A 17,013-nucleotide genomic window follows, 5' to 3' on the forward strand; every position below is an offset into this window, starting at 1 on the left:
CGCAATATCTTGTATGTCGTTATCATGTCTCCCCTGACCCTTCTGTCCTCCAGTGTCGTCAGTCCGATTTCCCTTAACCTTTCCTTCCCTTAGCCTGTGTGTGTGTGTGTGTGTGTGTGTGTGTGTGTGTGTGTGTGTGTGTGTGTGTGTGTGTGTATTCGCCTAGTAGAGGTGTGTGTATATGTGTGCGTATGTGTGTGTGTTCGTGTGTTTTGTGGAAATTGGTACTAGGGTCTAAAGCTTCTATAAGTGTCTACCCTTGTGTGTGTGTGTGTGTGTGTGTGTGTGTGTGTGTGTGTGTGTGTGTGTGTGTGTGTATGTGTGTGTGTGTGTGTGTGTGTATGTGTGTGTGTGTGTGTGTGTATGTGTGTGTGTGTGTGTGTGTGTGGGTGTGTATGTGTGTGAGGGAGAGATGGTTAGGGGGTAGGGGAGGGGTTGTTGTGGTTGAAACATCTGTTATGCCTCTCTGTCGTGTAGGCTCATATTTAGTCCCAGTTGTCTTTCCTAGTAATGCTACTCTCTCCACTTATTGCCCTTTCTGGATTTAAGTATCAGTTACTGCTGGTTACTGCAGTGTGTGTGTGTGTGTGTGTGTGTGTGTGTGTGTGTGTGTATGTGTGTGACAGGTACAAAGAGAGTGGGAGAGAGAGAGGGAGAGGTGGATAGAAAACAGGATGAAGGGGGTGGGGGTGGGGAATGGAAGTGGAGAGAAAGAGAGGGAGAGGTGCAGAGAAAGAGGAGTAGAGGAAGAGAGAGAGAGAGAGAGAGAGAGAGAGAGAGAGAGAGAGAGAGAGGTGAAGAGGAAAAGAAAGGTGGAGAAAAAGAGGGATAGAGGGATAAAAGTGGGTGGTGGGGAGTTGTAAGGAGGAGAGAGATGTTGAGAGGGAAGGAGGGGGACAGGAAGTGTGATGTGGAGGTGGAGAAAGATTGGCAAGGGGGCTAGATGGAGAGAAAGGGGGGAGGAAGGAAATGAGAGAGGCGAATGGGGGGGAGGGAGTTAGAGGAAGAAAAAAAAAGGGACAGGGAAAGGAGAGAGAGAGAGAGAGAGAGAGCGAGCCAATATTGTAAAAGTATCACACCTGGATCCATTTCGAGGACAGCGTGAGGTAAGTTTCTATACCACAAGAATGGGAAGAAAGCAGCAACTTCACTCTGGCTGTACCCTTCTCCAGAACATCACTTCATCTGAGATCATTTATCTCCAGGATGACTCGAGTCTGGAACACATTCGTACAGCATAATGATGTCAACGAGATGAAGTCAGTTGATCAGATGAAAATGCTGGCCCACAGATGGCTCCAACTTCGTCCTGTTCCCTACCTGTATGTTTCATAACACTAAAAATGCTTTCAAATGAGCTGATGTAGGTAACAGCTCTTAGCTTGTCAATAAAGTTAGGAATCCTTAACCTGTAAATAGCTTGTCAATAAAGCTAGGGATCCTTAACCTAACCTTGTCAAACCATGTGTAAAAGAGAGAGAGAGAGAGAGGTGAAGGGAATGTAAGGGGTAGAGAGATATTGAGAGGGAGGGAGGGCGACAGGAAGAGTGATGGGGAGGTGGAGAAAAAGTGACAAGGGGACTAGATGGAGAGAAAGGGGGAAGAGGTGGAGGAAGGAAAAGAGAGGGGGGAATGGGAGGAGGGAGAGAGGAAAAGAAAATGGACAGTGAGAGGAGAGAGAGAGAGGTGTAGGGAAGGTAATGGGAAGGGTGTCAACCGTCCTGTGTGCATGCACATGTATGTATGTGTGTTTGTGAAACAGGTAATAAGAATAAGAGAGTGGTAGAGAGAGAGGTGGAGAGGAAAAGAGGTAAAGAAAGAGATGGAAAGAGAGAGGTGGAGAGAAAGAGGAATAAATGAGGTGGGGGGTCTGGAGGTTGAGAGAAAGAGAGGGAGAGGTGAAGAGAAACAAGGGCAGAGCAAAAGAGAGAGAGTGTGGTAGCACTTGACATTGCTGGTTCTTTCGACCGGGTGTGGCACCAGGGCCTTTTAGCAAAACTGCAAGCTCTGGGAACTGCATGCTCCACGCTGTCTCCTCAGTAATTACCTTCATGGTAGATCTCTAAGGGTAGTTCTCAATGGAATGGAATCAGCAAAACATCCTATTAGGGCAAGTGTTCCACAAGGAAGCATGCTGGGACCATTGTTATGGAATGTCTAATTCAATGAAGTTCTTCATCTCCCTGGGGCTCCACGCCCTCTCCCGTTTCCACAAGAGGAACCACCACCTCCTCACTCCTTGTACGACCATGCCCTCCTCCTTGACCTCATTCTTCTTCAGGCATTGCCCTCACATGTGCAGATGCTCCACCTCTTGCCAGCCCAGGAGCCCATTTTTGCTTGCCACACTCTGCCGCCATATGGTCATATGCACAACTCAGGCAGCACGTATGCCTCTGCCCGGCATATGCCACCATTACCTGAGTTTTAAACTCCTCAAGACATACATATGATATCTCACCATCATTTTAAGATTAAAAGTGCCTTCAAGAAATCCTCGTCTGGGTAAACAGCAGAGGGGTGCAAAGCACGACCACACTCCACCTCATCCAGGCAGCAAATAAGGAGCTACTGCACAGCACAACCTCTCGGCCCGAAAGCGAGGAGGGCAATGAATATCTCCTTTATAGTGTAATAATAAGTTATTATCTCCTTTATATTATAACAACAAGGTAAAAGAACCCCAATGGAAATATATCACTGTCTGACTTTTTGGGTTATCTTAGGTTCTTTACACATATGCTGCTATGTGTGGTAATCTATGTAACTGTATTTGTGTTAACCTGAATAAACTTACGTACTTACATTAAACATCATGCACAGTGTGGGAGGGGCTTATTGCAGAGGTGGGAGGAGCAAAGAGGCAGCTAAGGACGATAATTGCTCGATCGACAGTTTGGAACTCCCAACAAATGTCTTTATACTCATGCTAATATTATCTGTATTATCTGCATATACCATTTATTTAGTAAAGATATTAAGCATAAGATAAATAAGATCAAAGCATAATAAAGATGGCCAAAATAATAATCAGTGTCATATTACACTGGAGTTCTGCAGTTAAGTGTCCTTAGTCCCCTGCTCTTCCTCATTTACATCAAGGATCTTCCAAACGTATCCCAACACCTGAAACCCATTCTCTTCGCTGACCACACGGCTTAGTCATCTCCCACCCTATTCTTTACACCCTCTACACCATTGTTAACGAGGAGCTGTTCAAAATATCGACTTGGATGACAGCCAATAAACTTACACTTAACACTGACAAAACCTACTATATTATGTCTGGTAGCAGAGCAGGCCAGACATAATGAGGGCAAATTCCTAGGCCTATACCTCGACAACTACCTGAATTTCAGTACCAATATCCAACACATAACAAAAAAAGTATCGAAAATGGTTGGAATCCTCTCCAAGATACGATACTACGTGCTGCAAACTGCCCTTCTCACACTATACCATTCACTCATTTATCCATAACTCATCTATGCTATTTGCGCTTGGGGATCAACTGCAGCAACACACCTAAAGCCAATAATAACCCAACAAAAAGCTGCAGTAAGAATAATCACTAAATCCCATACCTGGCAACACACCCCGCCACTATTCATAGATCTAAACTTCATTCGCTGCCTGACCACGGTAGAGTGCGGTTGTGCTCTGCACCCCTCTGCTGTTTTCAGGCGAGCTACCTTGTACCAACATGGCACTGAGTGTGAGGAGGCTCGTAAATACCATCGGTATAGAACTGCTTCATGGGGCAATTTCACCCTCTTCAGCACAGGTGTTGCTCCCGACCATCATTAGGGAGACGTATGGTATCCAGGACGATGAGGTGTATGGTGTTGCCCTGAATGGGGCATACAGAATCTTCGTCAAACTGAATTCCACGTCTGTGTACGAGTCTTTGGTGACGAGATTCCAAGACGTGAGTCTTGACGCTACTCCAGCTGTGAAGGTGCGTTTGATCGACGTATTTCGCCACTTTACGTGGGTTAAGATTCGTAATGTCCCATTTGAGGCAGATGAGGCTCACATCAGGAGTGTTTTCGAGGCATATGGGACCATACATCTGGCACAACAGGGCAAGTGGACGGCTGGTGCTTACATGGGCCGTCTGGAGGGAATCTTTTCCCTGAAGATGACTCTGAGACATCCCATACCATCTTACGTCGTGTTGGAGGACTTCAGGACGCAAGTTATGGTATTGTACACCAGACAGAGACATACCTGCAGGTTATGTGAGGCGTACGACCATATGGCGGAAGCGTGTGTGAAGCTGAGGAGGGCGCCTGCACAAACTGGTGAAGCACTGGTTACCAGCGTGGTAGCTGTTGTTCAGAGCCCCACACGAAAGCAAGGGCTTGGACGCTTGTGGAGTGAAGTGGTAGAGGATCCCATAGACGAAACTGGCGTGTGAGGCAAGCTGTGACATTGCAGGAACTGTTACAAGGCAGGGGAAAAGTGCAGAAGTGCAAGTGCAGGAGGAGGTACAGGCTCTCGAGGAAGAGCTTCAGGAATTGTTGAGGGCATTGACGCCGCCTGCAGAGGATGGTGTTACTGAGCTGGTGAGAGGCACAGCATTGCCTGTGGAGGAATGTGATGATAAAAACCATAGCAGGGATGATGGGCCAAGTAGTAAGCGTGAGATGCCGGCGTGTGCTGTGGAACGAGGCGTGGTGGAGGTTGAGGTTCATCGTGAGGGAACCTCAGAAGACAACATGGAAGTGGAGGCATCACGAGGAAGAGAGCGACGGCGTCAGACTCAGATGATGTCCTGACGCCAGTGCATAGGTCTGGGAGGAAGGAAGAGTAATGTCGAGGTAGTCAGGATATGAGGCATTGCAAGAAACGGGGGGGTTGATGGTGTGAAGCCCTGTGCTGGCTCTGGGGCAGGAGGCCCTGGGATGAATGAAGAGAGGAGGAAGGGTTGAAAACTATAAAGAAGCCTTAGGTGTATGACTGTGAACGTAAATGGACTGTGTAATAGTGTGAAGAGGGAATGGTTTCGAATGTTTCTGTGTAAATATAGGGTGGATGTAGTGTTCCTGCAAGAACACAATTTCAAGGAGGGAAGAGAGCTGGAGGTGGCGGGGTTTCAGATCATGACTCTGCCATCTGCACGTCTGAAAGGTGGTGTGGGTATATTGATCAGGGAGGCGAGCCCATTTGTGTTGATAAGAAGTGAGGGGGAGGCGGGAGAGTGTTGCGTGTGGATGGATGGTGGGTGGGGCAGAAGGTAACCTTTATAAGTGTGTATGCACCAGCTGAGAACGATGTGAAAGTAAAGCAGGAATTTGTTTGTGGTGACCTAGTTTTCTTCTTAAATGGTTTACCTGCGGTAGCCATCGTTGGTGGGGACTGGAACTGTGTTATCAGGAGGGCTGATGTGGAACCAAAAGGGGCGGGGCACATGTCAGCGGCCTTACGAGACCTCTTGAGGGATATTCAGTTGAGGGATGCAGTTGGAGGGGGAGTGTGGGAGGTAGAACAAACTGTCGTTAGGAGGGGTTATGCAGCTTGGTTAGATAGGTTGTACATTTCTCAAGGGGTCTTGGTAAAGTTTTTCCGCACAATAGAGGTAGCTTATTCGGATTATAGGGTGGTCGTGGCAGAGGTGGGATGGGAGCAACTGGCAGGTATCTATAGGGGTTATTGGAAGTTAAATACGAGTGTGTTAGGAGATGAGGAGGGGTTGGAGGGATTTACAACACTGTGGGAGGGGTTAAGTGTAGAGGTACATGGGGTGGAGGATGTGGTAACATGGTGGGATGGTGTGGGTAAAGAACGATGTAGGCAATATTACGTGAGAGAAGGAAAACGAATTAATTCTTTAAAATATGGGCTGGCCAACTATTTGGAGGACAGGTTAAGGGGTTGTTATGCGAGAGGGGCGGTGGTGGATATTTATTCTATGGATGACATACTGGCACTTAAGAGGAGGCTGAGCGAGCTACAAGATGAGAGGTTCCAAGCTGTGACGGTAATGGCAGGTGTGGAAGAGGTGTTATGGGGCGATAAGCCTTCGTCGTGTGTATTGCGTAGGCTAAAGCAACGGCAGCAGACAACAGCTATTCCATGGTTGGAGGTTCATGAGTCGGTAGGTGGGTATAGGGTGGGTCAGGTTATACACACCACAGATGGAATAGGAGTGTTTGTGGACGAGTGATATGGAAAGTATTGGCAAAGGGATGGGGTAGGAGCTGGGGTTTTAAAACAGGTGTGTGATAATGTGATATGTCTGTTGGGAAACAGTGGTAGGGAAGCTTTGGGAGGGGAAATAACTGAGGGAGAAACATGGAAGGCTTTAAGTGAAATGCGTAAGTGTAAAGCTCCGGGAATTGATGGACTCCCGGCAGAGTTTTATCTTGAGCATTGGGAGCTAATGAGGGTTTTTTTGGTTATGTTGTAAAATTTAATGAAGGAGAGGGGAGAGTTGGGAGAGAAGCAGGCAACAGCTGTAGTAGTATTGGTACCGAAGGGTAAAGGGCAACATACACTTAGGGACTACCGGGCAATATCGTTGTTATGCACAGATTATAACCTGTTTGCCAAAATTTTGGGGAATCTGTTTAAATGCGTAGTGGATAGAGTAGTATCGAAAACTCAGTTTGGGTTGCCAGGGAGGTCTATGGTGGAGGGGCATGGGTTCCTAAGAGATTTCGTGGAAGGAAAAGGGGGAGAGGGGGGAGGGAGGATTTGGTGGCTTTAGACTGGCAGGGTGCATATGACAGAGTGGAACGAGAGGCATTGAGAGCCATCCTCAGGGGACAGGGGTTTGGAGAAGAAATAGTGGGATGGGTAGATGCTTTGTATCGCAGTGCAATGACGAGGGTACAGATTAATGGGAGAGTGGGTGGGAAGATTGTAATGGAAACGGGACTTCGACAGGGGTGCCCTATGCCACAACTTTTATTTGCATGCATACAGGACCCCTTTTATAGGATGATGGAGAAGTGTATGTGCAATAGGGGGGTGAAGGGAGTAGAATTGTGAGGGTTTGGCCAGTCTTAATAGGGTATGTTGATGACACTACTGTTCTGGTTAGGGAGGGGATGTCAATGGATACCTTGGATGGGGTAGTACAATTGTTCTCAGATGCAACTGGTATGAGAGTGAATTCAGAAAAATCCATGGTTGGTGGGGAGGGTTGTGGCGCCTGTAGAGGGAATTTTCCCCATGTATACGTGGGGAAGTATATGGAATAGGTTAAGTAGGATGAGGTTACAACCACGAGCACGTGACGTAATGTATCATTTTCTGCACGGGATTTTGCCGTCAGGTACGGTTCTGAGGGATAGACGTGTGGTTTAGGGGGTTGTGTGTGGAATATGTGAAGGTGAGGAGTCGGCGTTTTATATTGTATATTTTTGTGAGGGGATGGGTAGCCACAGGCATTGGTCGAGTAGGGTGCTCCATAAGATTGGGGGTAAAGTAATTTCTGTTCTGAGAGCTTTAAGTCTTGACATGGGGGATTGGATGGGAGTATCATTAGGGCTGTGGGAGTACATTATGGTAGATTATATATACATAACGTGGGGAATGAGGGGAAGAGGGGTTAGTGAGGTGAAGAGGCGGGTTTTAGCGGTTACATTTTATAAAGCGTTGTGCCATAACAGGGAAATTTATGGGAGAAGGTGGGAGAGGGCTTTCTCAGAGGGATATAGAGAACTTACGTTAGAGGTTTTATTAGATTTGTAAATCAGGTGGGAGGGGCAGGGTAGGGATGGTAAATGGTACTGTAGGATGGGATGTCAGGGGTAGAAACGGGGTCGCCTCCTTGGGGTTGGACAGTTGCAAAGAATTTACCTGGAGTTTACCTGGAGAGAGTTCAGGGGGTCAACGCCCCCGCGGCCCGGTCTGTGACCAGGCCTCCTGGTGGATCAGATCCTGATCAACCAGGCTGTTACTGCTGGCTGCACACAATCCAACGTGCGAGCCACAGCCCGGCTGGTCAGGTACCGACTTTAGGTGCTTGTCCAGTGCCAGCTTGAAGACTGTCAGAGGTCTATTGGTAATCCCCCTTATGTATGCTGGGAGGCAGTTGAACAGTCTCGGGCCCCTGACACTTATTGTATTGTCTCTTAACGTGCTAGTGATACCCCTGCTTTTCATTGGGGGGATGTTGCATCATCTGCCAAGTCTGTGCGCGACTTTAGTGTGGAGAGAGAGTTGGGATAATGTAACGTGCGAATGTGTATGAACCTGTGCGTATGGGATGTGTAACGGCACATACACAGTTGTGGCTGTCTGCGCCTGTGAGCGCCTTAGATAAGCTGTTGTGATTAAGGATTGGTTGAACTTCATTGTAGCAATGTTCCTGGACTTGTTAAGCAATAGATGTGTATCTTAACAGGGTTGAAGTGTCAATGTGTAAGACTTGGTCATGTTTCCCTTATGTTAATATTTGTTATTAAATGTACTGTGTCTTTGGTGTTACTGTTTCACCAATACTTATATAAATACCACTTGGGTTTATTCATATGTGTCAAGTCAGGATGTAAGTCAACAAGTTGGTGATAAAGGTCATATTATTTCGGGGTGAGGGGGGGAATTAATGTGTAATAAGTTTAAGTCATTAACGGTAATACCAACTTTATTGGTAGTTGTATACGTGTGTTTTGAAATGTAATATTCACATTGCGTTAGTCTTAATTAAGGTATTGTGATTTTGGTAGTCTTGTACCATCTATGTTGTAAATTCTCTTTCCTCACGTGACACGTGTCATGATATTCCTAAATTGAGGATAATTAATGTCATGAGTATTCAGATTGGTGATGGGGTTAGTTTTCAATGTGTGTGTGTGAGTGGGGGGAGGGATGATGGGTCACCTGTGTTGTGTGAGTGGGGGGAGGGATGATGGGTCACCTCTTTTGCAGCACAAGTTTCTTAATAATGCTTTTGTAGGTCTGGTGTAATTTGTTGCGAGTTGTATTATGGGTGATTGTTATTAAGCTTGGTGCATTATTATTGTGTTGAGGTTGTAATTTAGGAGTTATATTTACAGCCATATTGTGGCCTTTATTATTGTCCCTTTATTCCTTCATGAATTGTAATATGTTTTAAAAACTTGTATATAGTATAGTGTCAGGTGTTGCCTGGATTGTTATGTGATTGTATATTGTGTTATTGATGTTATCCTTGTTCAAGTCATTTTTTTAATTTTTAGTAGCAGGGGAATGTAGAATGTATTCATTGGTGGGAGGGGGAAAGGGAGTGTAAGCAATACTGAGTAAGTTCCACTTTATGAACCTTGTGTACTTGTGAACTTGTGAACTTGTGTACTTGTGTACTTGTGTACTTGTGAAACAACGTATGTAGAAGCAGTCTATAGGTTGTGTTCAGTTTATTTTAATATCTTTATGTATGTGCTTATTCAGTAGATTGTGTAGTGAATGTTTATTGCTCATCACCAGTGTCAATGTTACATATTGACATATGTACCTATATATATTTGCTCATGAAGTTTTAAATAAAATATAAAAAAATATCTAAACTTATTCCCTGTTCAGAGCATCCACACTTACTACTGTGCAATTTACATCTACAGGACCTTAATTTCCAATATTAACCTTGACCTAAAACGCTTTCTTGATAGTTGTGACAGAACCCACAGGCATAACACCAGACACAAACATCTCTATGACATTCCCCGTGTCTGAATAAACCTTTACAAAAATTCTATGTATGTCAAAGGACCTAAAATCTAGAACACCCTACCTTAAAAGCTCTAGAACTGCAGACACATTCATCACCTTCAAAACTACCGTTAGACAACATCTTATCTCCCTGATCCACCACAACAACTAACTGCATGAAAACCACCTCTTCACACTAACACTAAGGACCCCAATGGAAATAAGTCACTCTGTCTGACTTTTTTGGGTTATCTTAGGTTCTCTACACATATGCTGCTATGTATGATAATTCTATGTAACTGTAGTTGTGTATACCTGAATAAGCTTACTTACTTACCTACACTCACTCACCCATTTGACAATAAGCACAGAAATACGAATCATAATCATAAAATAATGAATCATAACTAGTCATAAGTTCGCCTGTGATACTACAATATAGAACCTGTGTATTGTGCCAAAACAAAAGCATTTACATTGCTACACTCACAAACTATAATGTAGTCACTTAGCCTTAATACCAGCTTACTCCATAATCTAAATTAATTTAGAGTTAAGAATTAATCGAAGTCTGCCCGAAATGCCTAGCCATGCTAGGTGTCCTAGTGGCCCCCTCTGTAATTAATATTTTATAACATGTAAACCACACAATATCCAAAATCTGTAAACCCCGCATTGTAATCTTTATAGAGAATAAACTTGATTGACTGATTGAGAGTGCAGGCCTCGGCGACCTTGTCTAGCCATGTTACTGCCTATAAATATACGGTTTTCTCGATTGCCGATCTGGTGTACTCAAAGAAAACGGTGTTTAACACGGGAAACAATAAGAAATCATTTATAATGCGTAGAAATAGCCCAAAATAGCGCGATTTTCGTGAATCTTTTGACGTAAATGAGGTGCGAGCACATTTCGGCGATTTTCTCGAAAGTAATGTTTTGGCCTATTGCTTGAACCTTTTTAATTATTAATGATTAGATTGAAAAGATTTTCACAGGGAACATAAAACAAACCGTGTGTGTGTGTGTATTTACAGTAAAACATAATTTGGAATATCTTAAATATTTTTTTTGTGAGGGAGGGGCGTTAAAAGGCAGATATTTTGGTGATTGTCAAAAGCGTACCAAATGTATTTTTTTTTTACCATGAAGATAATCTCTGTTACATTTATTGATTTCATATGAAATTCTGGTTAGACGTATTCTACGAGTGGGGAGTGTCCGTAGCGCCGCTAGTACCGCCAGCCAGGGAGAGGTGGCTGCTGCCTTATGTCATAATCATTATTTTCTTTTTCTCAGTTGTTTGTTGGCCGATCTTATTCAGACTTTCTCACATCATCCTAAATACATGTTTCTAGACGTATAAAGAAAAAAGAAACGGACGAAAATAACAGAAACAGCAAAATGTGCATCCTACATCCAACTTCTTTTCATTCCTAACATTAGCAGTCATCTCTCTTATATCACCTGCATGTGGATGACATGCATTCAACCATCCTAGCTTTATAAAGATTTTCTTATTATTTTCCTTAATTTATACAGGAAAAGTAGTTACTAGCCCGTTGCTCCCAGCATTTTAGTCGTCTCTTTCGGCACGCATGGCTTACGGAGTAAAGATTGTTTTCAACTTCCTCATGGAGATGATAGGAAATGAAAAGAACAAGAACTATTTAGAAAAAAGGATAAAATTTAAATCGGTGTGTATACATATTTGTATACACACAAATATATATACACGGCTATGGTTCAGGTTCGATTCCCAGTGAAGGAGTGGAAACAGTTGAACATGTTTCCTTACACTGATTGCTTATGTTTCGCATCAGTAAAATGGGTATCTGGGTTTTAGGCGACTGGTGTGGGTCGCATCCTGAGACAAAACTGACCTAATTTGCCCGAAATGCTCTTCATAACATGTGGCTTTCTATATAATAGCATGTCATTGATGTCAGCTAGGCCTGAATACCTTGTACATGTACTTATAGAAGTTAAGATATTATTAAGACATACAGAGAAACCTCCAGTTGTGTGCACATCCACGTGCAAGTTTTTCAAAATATGAGCAGTCGATCAGGCGATTTTTTGCTTCCATACGCGAGCGAAATTTACATAAACGAGCAGGACCCAAAGGGGCTTCCTTGATGCTGGTGATGGGCTCTTGCTCTTGATCTAGGGGAATGGATCTCATTTGTTATTGGGCAATGTATGATGGAAAGATACTTCTTAACGTACACCAAAAATGAAAGAAATAGATATGATGTTGATTGGCTTCATGACGAAAAGTACCTTGAAATTAAGCTCAAAGTAGCAGAAATGTTCGATTCTTTGGCGAAATTCAAGAGTAAACAAATGACGTGTCCATTCCAATATGCAATCGTGAATGGGTTGACATCATTTATACAATTATTACAATAATGCAGTAGTCTGCATAACAGTAAATCTTCTATTTTTTGTGTGAATAAAAATTATAAATTATATATATATTGTAATAATAAATATTGTGGAAAATATATAGTATATTTTCCGAAAATAGTGTATTCTTATGTAAATTAATAAAATATATTGTATTTAATAAAAATTATATTATAAAAAATGGGAAGCTCAGCACCTGCACAGTCGAGCAGGGAGAGTCGCCATTGTGCTTTTGAATGAGCCAAGAAAACGTTAGTGAAAATAAGAAGAATTTTCGTCGCTCTAGAGGTTATATTGGTCTTACACCTCTCAAATAGGAGCTGAAATTGTTGGATGTGCATTTCTGCATAATTTGAGCATTAAATCGATGCACAGGACAGCTATCAGATAAGCTATCTAAATTATGTTTGTAATTCTGGCCAGTATTATCATCATAAATTTGGTTAGAGGGAGGTTTTTGAGTATTATACACAGTGATCTCCAGACTAATTGGTGTGTGCGAGGGGCTTGGACTTCCAGCGGGCATGCATGAGCATGTTTGATAGGAGTGAATGGAGACAAATGGCTTTTAATACTTGACGTGCTGTTGGAGTCTGAGCAAAGTAACATTTATGAAGGGATTCAGGGAAACCGGCAGGCCGGACTTGAGTCCTGGAGATGGGAAGTACAGTGCCTGTACTCTGAAGGAGGGGTGTTAATTTTGCAGTTTAAAAACTGTAGTGTAAAGCACCCTTCTGGCAAGACAGTGATGGAGTGAATGATGGTGAAAGTTTTTCTTTTTCGGGCCACCCTGCCTTGGTGTGAATCGGCCAGTGTGATAATAAAAAAAAAATACAGTCCACAAAAATTATAATTTTACCAGAATTACTGGAGTGTATGTACATTTCATTTGTAATTAATATAGGTCTAGAGCTACTTGTGGAGAGATAGATGGTAGGTATCGAAGGGGGACACTTTTGCGACCTAGGTGTCCTAAAAATTCCTGTTTGTCTCTGTAACTTTGATAAATAATAATTATCTTTGTTACCCTTTACTTGTATGTATGTAATGAGATTCATCCAGGTAAACGTAATTTTCCATAATTTGCCCGTTGGTCCTTCTTGAACTGGAGGTAATTAGTGAAGTCATTAATTAGTGAATTAATTACTTAATAATTATATGTGAAATGACAGGAGGTGGATGCTAGGTCCACAAATTTACTTAATGTGTAGTGGATTATAATTATTACAATATTAATTTTTCTAAGCCAAGCCTGGATAGGATTATGTTAATGTGTATAATATTAATTTTGCTATGCCAAATTCTGGCCAAGATTTATATCAGTGTATGTGTAATTGCTAAGCTCAAGTATAGCTAAGCTTTATATTAATGCATTTAAAATTTATATTATAATTTTCTAACATGTGCAATTACTAAGCTCAAGTGTAGCTAACATTATTAATGTGTATTTAAAATTTATATTATAATTTCCTTACATGTAATTGCTAAGCTCAAGTGTAGCTAGGATTTATTCAAAGGTAAGTTGTAATATTTACCTTTATGAAGTGCATAATTTAGTACATAAGCAGTGTTATTAATTAAGTTGAATTTAATACATTTGCATCATGGTTGAAAATGAGGAAATTAATGTAGAAGACAAACACATGGAATATAGAGCAAAATGGGTTAGAAAAGGTCATGTAACAAAAGCATACAATAAATGTTTGGAATTAATGAATCAAGAAACTGTGAATACTGATGATTTAAAATTGCATTTAGATGTTTTAGGGAATAGATATGATTTATACAAATTATATTACAACAAATATGAAGGAGATTTGTTAGTAAATTGTGTAGATGAGACTGAAGTAGATCTTATGATTAATCAGTATTATGAATTAGAGGAAAAGATTCTTTCAAGTCAGGCCTTGAATAAATTAAAATGTGTAAACCAGGAAGTTAATCAATCTGCTCCAACAAATAAGATGTCTTTGCCAAAACTCCCAGAATTATGTTTACCTGTATTTGATCCTGGATAAAATTGGGAGGAGCTTTGGTCTATTTTTAAAGCAGCTGTGCATGATAGGAGTGACCAAGCCTGTGTAACTAAATTATAGGATAGGATAAACTCCCACATCATTTGTGACTAGAGTCACAACTTTGTTGTCTTTCCATCTTACAAGAAGGATATTATCATTGCTTTTGAATTCAAAATTGCCCCTGGCCACATTGCTCTTTTCCATTTGTTTCACAGGCATCAGTTGTGGCTTACCACATATATTATAACGTATTGTTCCAGCATACCTGCAGTTATACTTGTCTCTCAATACCTTGACCAAAGGTATACTTGAAAAGAAATTATTAGCATAGACTGCTGATGTTTTTCTTTGGTCGAGAGATCCTGCAAGTATAAGAACAATCCTGGAACTCATTGGGAGTTTACTTTCTTAATTTGGCAGCTTTATGTGATGGTTCTCAAAAGTTGGGTTACCTTGATACATGAGTATATCATGTTTGATTCCATCTTTACTGGCACGACAGGAGAGTTTGAAACCCCACTTGTCTGGTTTGTTTTTGATGTATTGCCTTAGGTTTACAGCTGTTTTGCCCTTGAAAGCAACCATAACTTCATCAACAGACTGCTTGGGTGTAGCTGGAACTTTCAAGCAAGCTTTAGTTAGTGCAGTGTAAAGAGGCCTTATTTTGTGGAATCTGTCATTATCCTTCTTTTGTGTGTTATCATTGAAATGAATGGTATGCCTCAGCAACCTAAACCTCTTTGATCCCATGACTTCTGCAACTTGAATTATCTTACTTGCACTTCTCCAATAGTCCTCAATGGATGGCTGTACAGTGTAACCCATATACAACAGAATACCTATGAACCTAGTTATTTCCTCAGAATCTGTTTGAAAAGTAGTATGTATGTTTTTTTGCCTGGCATACAAATTAGTTTGAAATGCAATGTTGTCTATCATGTCTTGAGTAAAAAAGTCTGTAAAATAATTATATGCACACCTAACTTCAATACGCTTTACATGTTCATATGCAGGCAAAGGGTCAGTCTGGATGTCTTCATTCTTCCATTGGATGTCTACTTGACAAGAAAGATCATCTTGAAGCTGTTCTTCATCAGGGTACTCCTCCACAGTACTACGTTTCTTCTTCTTGTTCAATTTCTGCTTTTTTGCTGGAGATGCAGCTTCCTCCTCCTCATCTGTTGACACCTCTGCATCTGGTGGCAAGTATTCATCATCAGTTTCCACCACATCCAGGTCATCTGGGTTTTGATCTGAGTCACTATTGTCCCAAACAGACAAATTTCGACTTAGCCTTGGAGGACTCACAGTAGAACAATTTCTGATTGATCTGGAAGGACAATAAAAACGTTCTGTACACTCCCAGATCATTACTGAATTCATATATACACTACCAAATTTTATGGAAATATTTATATACCGAAACTTGAAAACATCACCTAAACGGGCAGGACCGAGTGTACTTGTTCCTCTTTTGTTGCACTTTTTTCATTTGCATGGTGCACTCGTAATATGCTTCACAACGTCTTTACATATATATGTCAAAATATGGCTAAACTATTCATTTATGCACTAGACACACAAAGCAGTACTTACTGACATTGTAGAGGGTGAAAAGCTTGAGTATATAAGGAGCACTCAACGAAAAACACTAGTCTGAGCGATGCCAAGCTAGAAGTGCTTACATTCTGCTCTCTCGACCAATGAGAAGCGAGGAGACGCCATCACCGCTTAGCTGGAGCGACTCAGGGAAGGTTTGTTATTGGTCAGAAATAGAGAATGGGAACCCAGATGCGTGGGGGGAGTAGGAGGACGTGTGCAAAAAACCATGCTCTCAGGACCGAGTACACTGGGCCCTGCCCAGTAAAGGGATTTATTAATTAAAATCTCGAGTAAGGCTGATACATGCAGGTAATGAGATGAAAAGCTGTAAGCCTTCTCCCTGAAAGCTGGCTGCCTTGAATCAACGTCTAGCGCAAGCTGGATGCCAAGGTATTGGTCCAGTGTGGTGAGAATGGTAATGCACTGACATGAGTAAGTTTGCTGATGATACAAAGATAGGCCGTATAATTCACTCTGAGGAGGATATCAATGAACTCCAGGACGATTTGAACAAATTAATGTCTTGGTCTGAAAAATGGCAGATGAAGTTTAATGTGGATAAGTGTAAGGTACTTGCCCTTGGTAATGAAAATAACCCTCGAAGCTATAATCTAGGTGAAGTAGAGCTTGGTCATACAGAATGTGAAAAAGACTTGGGAGTCATGGTAAGCAGAAATCTAAAGCCAAGACAGCAGTGCCTCAGTGTGCGCAACAAGGCCAACAGATTACTTGGATTTATCTCAAGAAGTATAAGTAACAGAAGTCCAAAAGTTATTTTACAGCTCTATACATCACTAGTGAGGCCTCATTTAGATTATGCTGCTCAGTTTTGGTCCCCTTACTACAGGATGGACATAGACTCATTAGAGAACATACAGAGAAGAATGACTAAAATGATTTACTGTGTAAGGAACCTCCCGTATGAAGATAGACTTAAAGCCTTAAATCTCCACTCTCTGGAGAGGCGTAGAATGAGGGGAGATATCATTGAAGTGTATAAGTGGATGACAGGCATAAACAAGGGAGACATTAATAAAGTACTGAGGGTGTCGAACCAGGTAAGAACCAGGAATAATGGATTTAAGTTGGATAAATTTAGATTTAGAATGGACATAGGTAAGTACTGGTTTTCTAACAGAGTTGTAGATGCGTGGAACAGTCTTCCCAGTGGGGTGATAGAGGCTAGGACCTTGGGTAGCTTTAAGAAGAGACTGGACAAATATATGAGTGGGAGGGGCTGGGTTTGATTGGTGTCATGGGGTACGGGAGTTATTTCTTGGGTAGCTTTAGGTAGATGTCGTTTTGATAAGGACCTGCCTCGTATGGGCCAGTAGGCCTTCTGCAG

Source organism: Cherax quadricarinatus, chromosome 58 (assembly GCF_038502225.1).
Source record: "Cherax quadricarinatus isolate ZL_2023a chromosome 58, ASM3850222v1, whole genome shotgun sequence".
Classification (NCBI taxonomy): domain Eukaryota; kingdom Metazoa; phylum Arthropoda; class Malacostraca; order Decapoda; family Parastacidae; genus Cherax; species Cherax quadricarinatus.